The sequence below is a fragment of the Mus pahari genome, chromosome 5 (assembly GCF_900095145.1).
Source record: "Mus pahari chromosome 5, PAHARI_EIJ_v1.1, whole genome shotgun sequence".
Lineage (NCBI taxonomy): Eukaryota > Metazoa > Chordata > Mammalia > Rodentia > Muridae > Mus > Mus pahari.
This window is the reverse complement of record NC_034594.1, coordinates 73,447,742-73,457,741: the sequence shown is the minus strand read 5'-3', so window position 1 is coordinate 73,457,741 and position 10,000 is coordinate 73,447,742. Positions and strand designations below refer to the sequence as shown.

The following is a 10,000-nucleotide window of genomic DNA, read 5'->3' as shown; positions in this document are numbered from 1 at the left end:
GTTATAACAAATCTCAAAACAGGTCCCAGATTGGTGGAAATGGGTCATTTGCTAGGATAATGCATTCTGAGGTATTTGTCAGATAGTCAAAAGGATACTAGGTCAGATAGAGATGCTGATGGGAGATGGCGATTGAGGTCACATGATAGACTGTTGTAATTTTAGCTCTTGATCTGCAGCTTTCCGACTCTCATCCCTCCGTCTAATCAGTCTGCAGACATGACAAAGGTGTGGCCTATGATTTTTAGAAGTCTCCCATTCACTCTAGTTCTTAATACCACTCTAAGAAACACAGCTTCAAAAAGTATAAACTTGTTTTGTTTTATAAATTCTGTAGGGGAGAATGACATGCCAAAGGAAGTGAAAATATGTGGTATATGCTTAGCCACATGCATAATATTGATGCTCTAGACTTTGTTAAGTTTATGGTATGTTATGTCCTAAGAGAAAGAACTTACCAATCAGATTAAATATTCTCCTGCAATATGAATTTTTTGAAAATAGTAATTGCATGGCAGTTATGTGCAGCTCCAGAGCCTCTCAGGATGTGAAATCATAAGAGGAAAGAGTAAAAGTAGAAGCCCCCAGTCTGCTGCTGGAAGGCAAATGAAGGCACCCCCTCCTTGTCTTAAAGAGTTTATTTCAAAAGCTATGCAATCTGAGTATTTTATCTGTCATTTTGAAATACATATAAATCTTCCTAAAAGCTAAGTAAGCTATTCTCAGTTTGATGGCTCAATAATGGCTTTTCTTATGGACCTAGAAAGTTTCTTTGGAATGGAAACATCTAAACAAGTTAGAATAAGCCATTTACTACTGGTAGAGTAAAGGGACTAGACATGCTTTGGAATATGATGTGTGTGTGTGTGTGTGTGTGTGTGTGTGTGTGTGTGTGTTGGTACTAGGAAAATTGGATATTATTGTGCATAAGAATGAAACTAGATGAATATCTCTCAGTCATCCAGCATAAAAATTCAAAATAGATCAAAGACCTCAATAGGAAAACAAACAAACAAAGTCCTCCAGTACCCTCAAACAAATTAACAAAAACATAATCAAAACCAACCAACCAAACAACCAACCAAACAACCAACCAAACAACCTATGATGGTTTGAATATGCTTGGCTCAGGGAGTGGCGATATAAGGAGGTGTGGCCTTGTTGGAGAAAATGTGTCACTGTCAGGTTGGGCAATGAAACCCCACTCCTAACAATGTGGGTGCCAATCTTCTCCTAGTGGCCTTCAGATGGAGATGTGGAATTTATAGCTCCTCCTGCACCTGCATGCCTGGATGCTGCCATACTCCTGCCTTGATGATAGTGGACTGAACCTCTGACCTTAAGCCATCCCCAATTAAATGTTGTCTTTATAAGAGTTGCCTTGGTCATGGTGTCTGTTCACAGCAGTAAAGCTCTAACTAACACACAATCAAACAGCAAAGAGAGACAACAAGCTTAAATTTATGCCCTATCCAAGAACTGGCTATCTAGGACTCTGATTTACAGGAGATAACTAAAACAATTGAGAAATGTACTAAGTAAAATTTAAAAGCTTCTTTACAGTAGTGAAAGTAAACTGAAAAGTGAACAGAGATTATAGGTTGTTCAGGATTTTTACCCATTGGAGAAATAAACCTATGTATGTGTTTATAGGTTTGTTGGTCATGTAATTTAAAAGAAGGCCTTGAAAGGTCCTATGAAAGAGCTATTAATTAAGTGAAAAGGATAAAATAGCCACATATATGTGGCATAAACCAGAAGTGAGGCTATGGAGAGAAATAAGGGGACAAATAGGAATGCAGCAGCATAGGAATTATACAGAAGAGGAGAAGGGGAGAAGGGGAAACTTCTCCAAACCAAAGACTATAAGAAAATGCCAGAATTATCCCTAAGATTTCAAAGCTGATAAAGAAGGAATTGCATGTTGTTCTGCTTTCATTTTGTTACCTTGTAAAATACCCTCATAAAAAGCAAAACTGGGAAGTCATGGGTTCTTTTGGCTTTCTATTTCAAATTATACCCTATCATTTTGAGAAAGTCAAGGCAGAAAATTTTATCACATCCAAAATAAAGAACAGGGAATTAATGTGTCCTTCATTGCTTTTTGACTTGATAATGTTTGTCTAGTATTTGTCTAGTATTCTTCACCTTATCTAGATCAGGAACCACTGCCTACATCAACTAAAACAATCTAGAGACGTACCCACCATCAACTTAGTCTAGATAATTGTTCATTAATTATCAAAGTAAGGAGGTAGGATTGGACTTTGAAGGTTTAGAGGAGTGGAGATGAATATGATCAAAATGCATTGTATATAATTTTCAGAAAAAATAGTAACATTAATTGGAATTTAAAAATACAATCTTTAGTGAAAAATGCAATCCTCAAACCCCAGATCAGAGTTCTCATTTTAAAAGAAATAAGAGACAGTTTATTCTGATGTCATGTTGATTCACAATGCCCCAAAACCAACGGAATAAAGTTACTACATTCTCATGTTCTAATGTAAAGGCAGTTTCATAGTTTTACAGAACAGAAAAAGTCATAAATCAAGGCAACTTTAATATGCTTTGATAGGGACGCTTGTCAGAGTCTTTGTCTTGGCTCGATTCTCCTTTCTTGAAGGTAGCCAAAGGGGAAATCCTGGTGGGGAAAGACTTTGGTCCTGTGAGATATTTAGGCTTGCTTTTTGATAGTACAGTGTTTACATCTCTGAAGTCTAAGTTACTTGTAGTTTTAGCTGGCCTGCCTCTCTCACTTCCCATGAGGCCACACCTGCTGTCTCTAGCATTCAGCACATGTAAGTTCCCTTTCTATGACCTTTTGTTAATTGTTTTATAACCTCTGAAAATGTATTCTAAGTTGTAACCACTTACTGTCTATCTCAGAAGCAAACTGGTGACACTTGAAGAGTGGCACACTTCTCATTGCAGTTTTGATATCAGAGAGGACTTAATAGCAGACCTTATTATAATGGGCTTAATAATAATTACTAGTATAATTTTAGAAATTCTTAAAGAATCATCATTAAGTATTAAGACAGAACAGGATACTCAGTCATCTATTGGATGGAACACAGGGCCCCCAAAGGGGAGCTAAAGTACCCAAGGGACTGAAGGGGTCTGCAACCCTATAGGTGGAGCAACAATATAAATTAACCAGTACCCTCAGAGCTTGTATCTCTAGCTGCATATGTAGCAGAAGATGGCCTAGTTGGGAAGAGAGGCCCCTTGGTTTTGCAAACTGTATATGCCCCACTACGGGGGAATGCTAGGGCCAAGAAGTGGGAGTGAGTGCATAGGGAAGCAGGGCGGGGGGTGGGTGAGGGTATGGGGACTTTTGGGATAGCATTTGAAATGTAAATGAAGAAAATATCTAATAAAAATTGAATAAAGAAAGAATATTTGTCTATTTTGCATCACCTCAAGGCAGTCTAACTTAGTTTTTCTGCAGAAATCTGCTCAAAAGGGTGAGATAATGCCTAGTGACTGTTTTATATATATATATATATTAACAAGAAAGGCATATTAACTGCAAGAATCTTTCCTCAAATGTAATTCTTTAAGCCTTGCCTAGAAAAGCAAATCTATCACAGCTTTAGAGTGCATGGTGGAACCGTCTCAGGAAGATCACCTGCTAGATTGTCACTTCTCTTAAGTGGCTCATGGTAGTACATAAAAGACATAGATATAGCAAGATACAGGGACATATTTCTATATCCTTAACATGTTATCTGATGACATTTCATAGATTTTGGGTTAGTAGAATCTTGTGGACTGTTAAAATAATAGATAGCAAAAAGTTTCTATTTATCAAAAGACATTAGTTACCATTTTGAAGGGACTAAGGACTATAGCCCTGTTCCAGAGGACTATATTCAGCTCACGAGAACGTGATCAGCCTGTAGACCTGAAACATTCCAATCTCTCCACACTCCTGAAAGCTGCAGATACATCTTTCAGGGGTTTTCATACACACACCACATTATTATTTTTGNATTATTATTTAATGATCTACTACTGCCAACCTGGCAGTATAAGAAATTACAGTGACCTAACAAGTTGTAGTTTGCTAATACTAAGGGTACATTTGAAGTTGTTTAAAATAAAGTAAATACAAAGAAAATAAGCCTGTGCTCAAATATAATTGTTTATAACTAATATGTAGCACAGCTTATATATTATCTGAGTTTTTGTTCTCCTCCTCTATAATCTCTACTTTGGTTATTTTCCCTTTTCCTGTTCTCTTTTCTTTCTTTTTTATAAATTAGTTTTCAAACAGTTGATGTTATTGTGCCTTTTTATTATCCCCAAGTCCTTACAGATCCTCTTACTACTCTACCCACCCAACTTGATGCTTGTTCTTTCTCTTTCAAAGCGAAAACACTCACAAAAGGCAAAGCAAGAAAGCAAAAGATTACTAAGACAAAAATAAAATGCCAAATCAAAACAAAAGCTCTACAAAAGATTTCATGGAGTTTACTTTGCATTGGCCAACTATTCCTGGGCCCCTTAAGTTGGATAGATATACACAGTGACACTCCATTGGAGAAAACTGAAATTCCCTTTCCTGGAGGGTACCAATTGCAGATGGCTTCTGGTTTTGGGATGGATCCCTACATCCACATCTCTCTCACTTCTGGGATTCTATCTAGCTTGAACATGTACAGATCTTGTGTATGCTATAATAATCTCTGTGAGTTCATAGGAGCATCAATCCTACTGTGACTGGAAGGCATCGCTTCCTGAAAGTCATCTGTTACTGCAGTTCTTACAATCTTTCTGCCTCCATTTCAGCATACATGTCTGAAGACTGAACTGAGGGTTTAATGACAGCATCCCATTTAGATTGCCTTAATGCTTCAAAGTCCCTTGTATTTTTCACAATCTATAGTTGTGCATCTCTGTTAATTATCATCTATTGAAAGAGGCAGTTTCTCTGTTGTGGGTTGAGCAAGGTTATAGCAGTATGGCAGTTAAGAATCATGTTATTGCTATGTTCCTTTAGCAGAATAATCCCTTAGGGTCCACGATGAAAGTTGTGCTGCTTGGATGGGAGGCTCTCTTGAGAGTTCGAAACCCAGGGACCATGCAGCTCTGAATAGAAGAGGTAACCCAGTGGAAGGGCATCCTGAGACAAGGGCTTAGGAAACCTACAGCTTTGAGGATGCACAGGGTCTCCAGGGAAGGGTATCCTGAGGAACGGGAGCTCAGGAACTTTGCAGCTCTGAGGTGACACAGTGTCCCAAGTGAAGAACATTCTGAAAGCAGGGAGATCAAGAACCACGTAGCTCTAAGAGGAAGCCTTTCACCAGAGGTTTTAAAGCTCCAAGGGTAGGGTAGTCCCAGCTGAGCTGAGGAGCTCAGAAGCCTCAGCCTCACTCCTTTTTTTTGCTTCTTCTCTTCTTCTCTTCATTGCTTTTTTTCTTGGCCTTTTTCAATGAAAGAGTCACAAGAGGCAGAAAATCTAGTGAAAGAGATTTATTGGAGGATTCAGGGTGTGAAAAGATGAATCTAAGGATGGCTGCCCTCTGCTCCTGGGCATGGGCAGCAGGGAATTGGACAAAGAGAAGAGCTTATGTACAATTTCTTAGGGTCTGGAGCCTTTCAGAGCAAAGAATTCCAGATTGGCGATTGACAGGATTCAAGCCCTGAGGTTGGGGAGTTCAGGGATTGATGGGTTTTCCTGTTCAGATATTGGTTGGCTTTTATGGGAGGCTCAGGTACTGGTGGATTTTCCTGTTCAGAGACTGGTTGTGGCTTTTTTTTCCACATCCTTTTCCCTTCATCAGGCCCGTGGGTTTGGGTGGGAAGTTCTTCCCAGCTGAGGTACTATCTCTGAGGAGTTGCTGGGGAGACTGGAGAGGTTGCAGAGGAGGTGCTGCCACCACAGACAGCACCTGTGGGGCAGAAACTGGATTGGTGTTTCACCCAGTCTAAAGGCTGAGGCAGGAAAGAAAATGTCATCCCCATGGACAGATCCTGTGACAGCTGCAGGCTGAGGGGAGGGCTGTAGTGGCACCATTTTGACAGAAGCTTCCAATTTTAACAGCTTCATCTGGGGTATCTCACTGTGGCCAGAGGCTAGGGTAGAAAGGAGGTGCTGGCCACAGTGTGACAGAAAGTTTTTCAGAGTGGCAATTAGGGTCTACGTTGTTGTACAGACAGAGTGTCAGAGAGAGAGAGAGAGAGAGAGAGAGAGAGAGAGAGAGAGAGAGAGAGAGAGANAAGGAAAGGAGGGAGAGAGAGAGAGAGAGAGAGAGAGAGAGAGAGAGAGAGAGAGAGAGAGAGAGAGAGAGAGAAAGAGAGAGGGGGGAAGCAGAGACAGAGAAAGAGATAGAGACAGAATCATCAACCTTTCTTAGTAGAGGTGAACCTTCTGTTTAGACACCATTCCAACTTCTCTCTGTTTAATGATGTTGAAGTGGAGTAGAAAAAGTTAGATAACTGTGCCCACATACCTACTCTCTTTGCAGTCGCATCTATCATTTAAATAAACGGGTTCTTGAATCTTCTGAAAAAAAAGATTCCTTCTCTGATGGGACAGGATCTTCATGGATTTGTATACATGGATTTCCATGTATAAAAAAGCTTCTTCCTAAGAAAAACTTTTGTGTTTTACAGATCAACAGGTCCCTCTTTCTCTGCTACAAAAAGTTACAGGATTCCTATCTATCTATCTATCTATCTATCTATCTATCTATCTATCTATCTATCTATCTATCTATCTAATCTCCCTCAGCTGTAACCAGTGTGATAAGATTGCAACCTTTCTACTTAAAATATCCTTCTCTACCTTGCTTTGTTATGGACAATCTTTCAGAGATGCTAGCCAGCCTAGTAAATAAAGGACTCATTGTGTTTTCAACTGGCTTAATAAACATGGTGATCTGTAAATCTCCCACATGTGCTATTTCAACATAAGAAGGTGCTGTCTTTAGCAACAGGACCATCAGGTTGTGGAGAAACAATAGCATTGGCAATACCGTATGCATGCAATAGGTTCCATAGGATGTCATTGGCCAAAATTCAGTTAGATTAACCTATTCCTGGGACTGTATTTTTTTTTTTTAATGGTATAAGATATCTAATTGGGTCATTCGCTCTCCTGTTATTTAGGGACTTGATTTGGTGTCTACTCATATACATACATATTTTATGGAGCTTTTACTGTAGCAATCTTCATATAGTTTTTCAAAAATTTTTATTAGTACTGGTTTCTCTCTGTATTATTTCTTTGCCTATCTCTTTCTTCTCCCTCTGTATTAAACCCCCAAATTTCACTTTACCCTTTATCTTTTCTCCTTTTTTGAGGAGATCCTCTTCTGTTGTGGGTTGCCTTGGGGCTATTTGTATGCTGATGTTAATTCTGTTTCATCAAGAGGAGCTACCCAGTGGAGGAGTGGATCACAACTCAGGTGATTTCATGTGAACCTTCTTACCATTCTAATTGGCCAAATAAAGGCTAGAGCCTGTGGTTAGGCAGTGGAAGAGAAAGGAGGGGCTAGAGGTTTTAGAGAGTAGAGAAAGGGAAGGTGAAGGATGGAGTAAGGAGAGGTGAAATGAAGATGGTACAGAACCTCATGGCCTAGAGAAGCTGCAAGTAGCAAGGGATTTTAAGCTGGGGAATAGATTTCTATAGAGATACTTCTACTCAATCTAGGCATACAACATAAATATAATAACTGGGTTATGCATTTTTACATGGGCTTATTGGGGTTGGATATTTACTCCAACACTCTCCTTCCTATTTGTCCCTTACCAGGTTCTTAACCTCTGCATATAGTACTTATTTTTTGGTACTGGATTACTTTACACATGATAATTTTCCTCTAGATTTACTTCTTTATTTGCAAATTTCATTTTTCTTAGCAGGTGAACAGTATTCAACTGTGTAAAAATACACATTTTTATTATCTATTCATCAGTAGATAGACATCTGCACTGATTCCCTTTTCTGTTCATTATAAATAGAACAGCACTGAGCATGAATGAACAAGTGTCTGTAGGAAGATGCTCAGTCTATTGGGTATGTGTTCAAGAACAGTATAGCTGAATTTTGAGATAGATCAATTCCATCTTCTTAACAAACCTCCACACCAGTTTTGAGTGCGCAAGGTTGCACACCTTTCAGCAATGAATAAGTGGTTCCGCTTCCTGGCATCTTCATCCGAATGTGCTGTCATTTGTTTTACTGATCTCGACCTTTCTGACTGGGGTAGATGGGTCCTCAAAGTTGTTCTAACATGTTTGTATGCTCTAGTGCCTAAGTACGTTGAACATTTTGTTTAGTAGTGTTTAGTAGCCATTTCTGTTTCATTTTGGGAGTTCTCGTTGTGTAGTTCTGTATTTCATTTTTTTGTTATGTTTTTTGTTTTTTTAAATTATTTTATTAGCTATTTTATTCATTTACATTTCAAATGCTATCCCAAATGTCCCCTATACCTTCCCCCTGCCCTGCTCCCCTGCACACTCACTCCCACTTCTTGGCCCTGGCGTTCCCCACTACGGGGCATATAAAGTTTGCAAGAACAAGGGGCCTCTCTTCCCAATGATGGCTGAAACCTTCTTCTCCTACATATGCCTCTAGAGACATGAGCTCTGGGGGTACTGGTTAGTTCATATTGTTGTCCCACCTATAGGGTTGCAGACCCCTTCAGCTCCTTGGGTACTTTCTCTAGCTCCTCCATTGGGGGCCCTGTGTTTCATCCAATAGCTGACAGTGAGCATACACTTCTGCATTTGTCAGGTACTGGCATAGCCTCACAAGAGGCTGCTATATCAGGGTCCCTTCAGCAGAAACTTTCTAGGTTTGGTGGCTGATGATGGGATGGATCACCGGATGGGGAAGCCTCAGGATAGTCCATCCACTCATCTTAGCTCCAAACTTTGTCTCTGTTGCTCCTTTTATGGGTATTTTGTTCCTTATTCTAAGGAGGAATGAAGTGTCTACACGTTGGTCTTCCTTCTTTTTGGTTTTCTTGTGTTTTGCAAATTGTATCTTGATATTCAAAGTTTCTGGGCTAATATCCACTTATCAGTGAGTGCATATCTAGTGACTAATTTTGTGATTGGGTTACCACACTAAGGATGATATCCTCCAGATATATCCATTTGGCCAAGAATTTCATAAATTCATTGTTTTTAATAGCTGAGTAGTACTCCATTCTGTTAATGTACCACATTTTCTGAATCCATTCCTCTATTGAGGGACATCTGGGTTCTTTCCAGCTTCTGGCTATTATAAATAAGGCTGCTATGAACATAGTGGAGCATGTGTCCTTATTACCAGTTGGATTATCTTCAGGGTATATGCCCAGAAGAGGTATTGCTGGATCATCCCATAGCACTATGTCCAATTTTTTCTGAGGAACTGCCATACTGATTTCCAGAGTGGGTGTACAAGCTTGCAATCCCACCAGCAATGGAGGAATGTACCTCTTTCTCCACATCCTTGCCAACATCTGATGTCACCTGTATTTTTGATCTTAGCCATTCTGACTGGTGTGAGATGGAATCTCAGGGTTGTTTTGATTTGCATTTCCCTGATGATTGAGGATGTTGTTTGAGTTAATTTTATATCCAGCTACTGCACTGAAGCTGTTTACCAGGTTTAGGAGTTCTCTGGTGGAATTTTTAAGGACACTTATATAGAGAATCATATAATCTGAAAATAGTGATATATTAACTTCTTCCTTTCCAATTTTTATCCCCTTGATCTCCTTTTGTTGTGGAATTGCTCAGGCTAAGACTTCAAGTAGTATATTAAATAGGTAGGGAGAAAGTGGGCAGCCTTTTCTAGTCCCTGATTTTAGTGGGATTCCTTCGAGTTTCTCTCCATTTACTTTGATGTTGGCTACTGGTTTGCTGTATATTGCTTTTATTATGTTTAGGTAGGGGCCTTGAATTCCCGATCTTTCCAAGACTTTTATCTTGAAGGGGTGTTGGATTTTGTCAAATGCTTTCTCAGCATCCAATGAGATGATCATGTCGCTTTTGT

At 39.5% G+C, this 10,000-nt stretch overlaps 1 pseudogene; it reads right to left on the bottom strand.

Annotated features, from left to right (window-relative positions):
* LOC110321967 overlaps positions 1-8,186 on the bottom strand; it is a 41,156-nt pseudogene extending 32,970 nt beyond the window's left edge.
* Between the last annotated feature and the right edge of the window lie 1,814 nt (positions 8,187-10,000).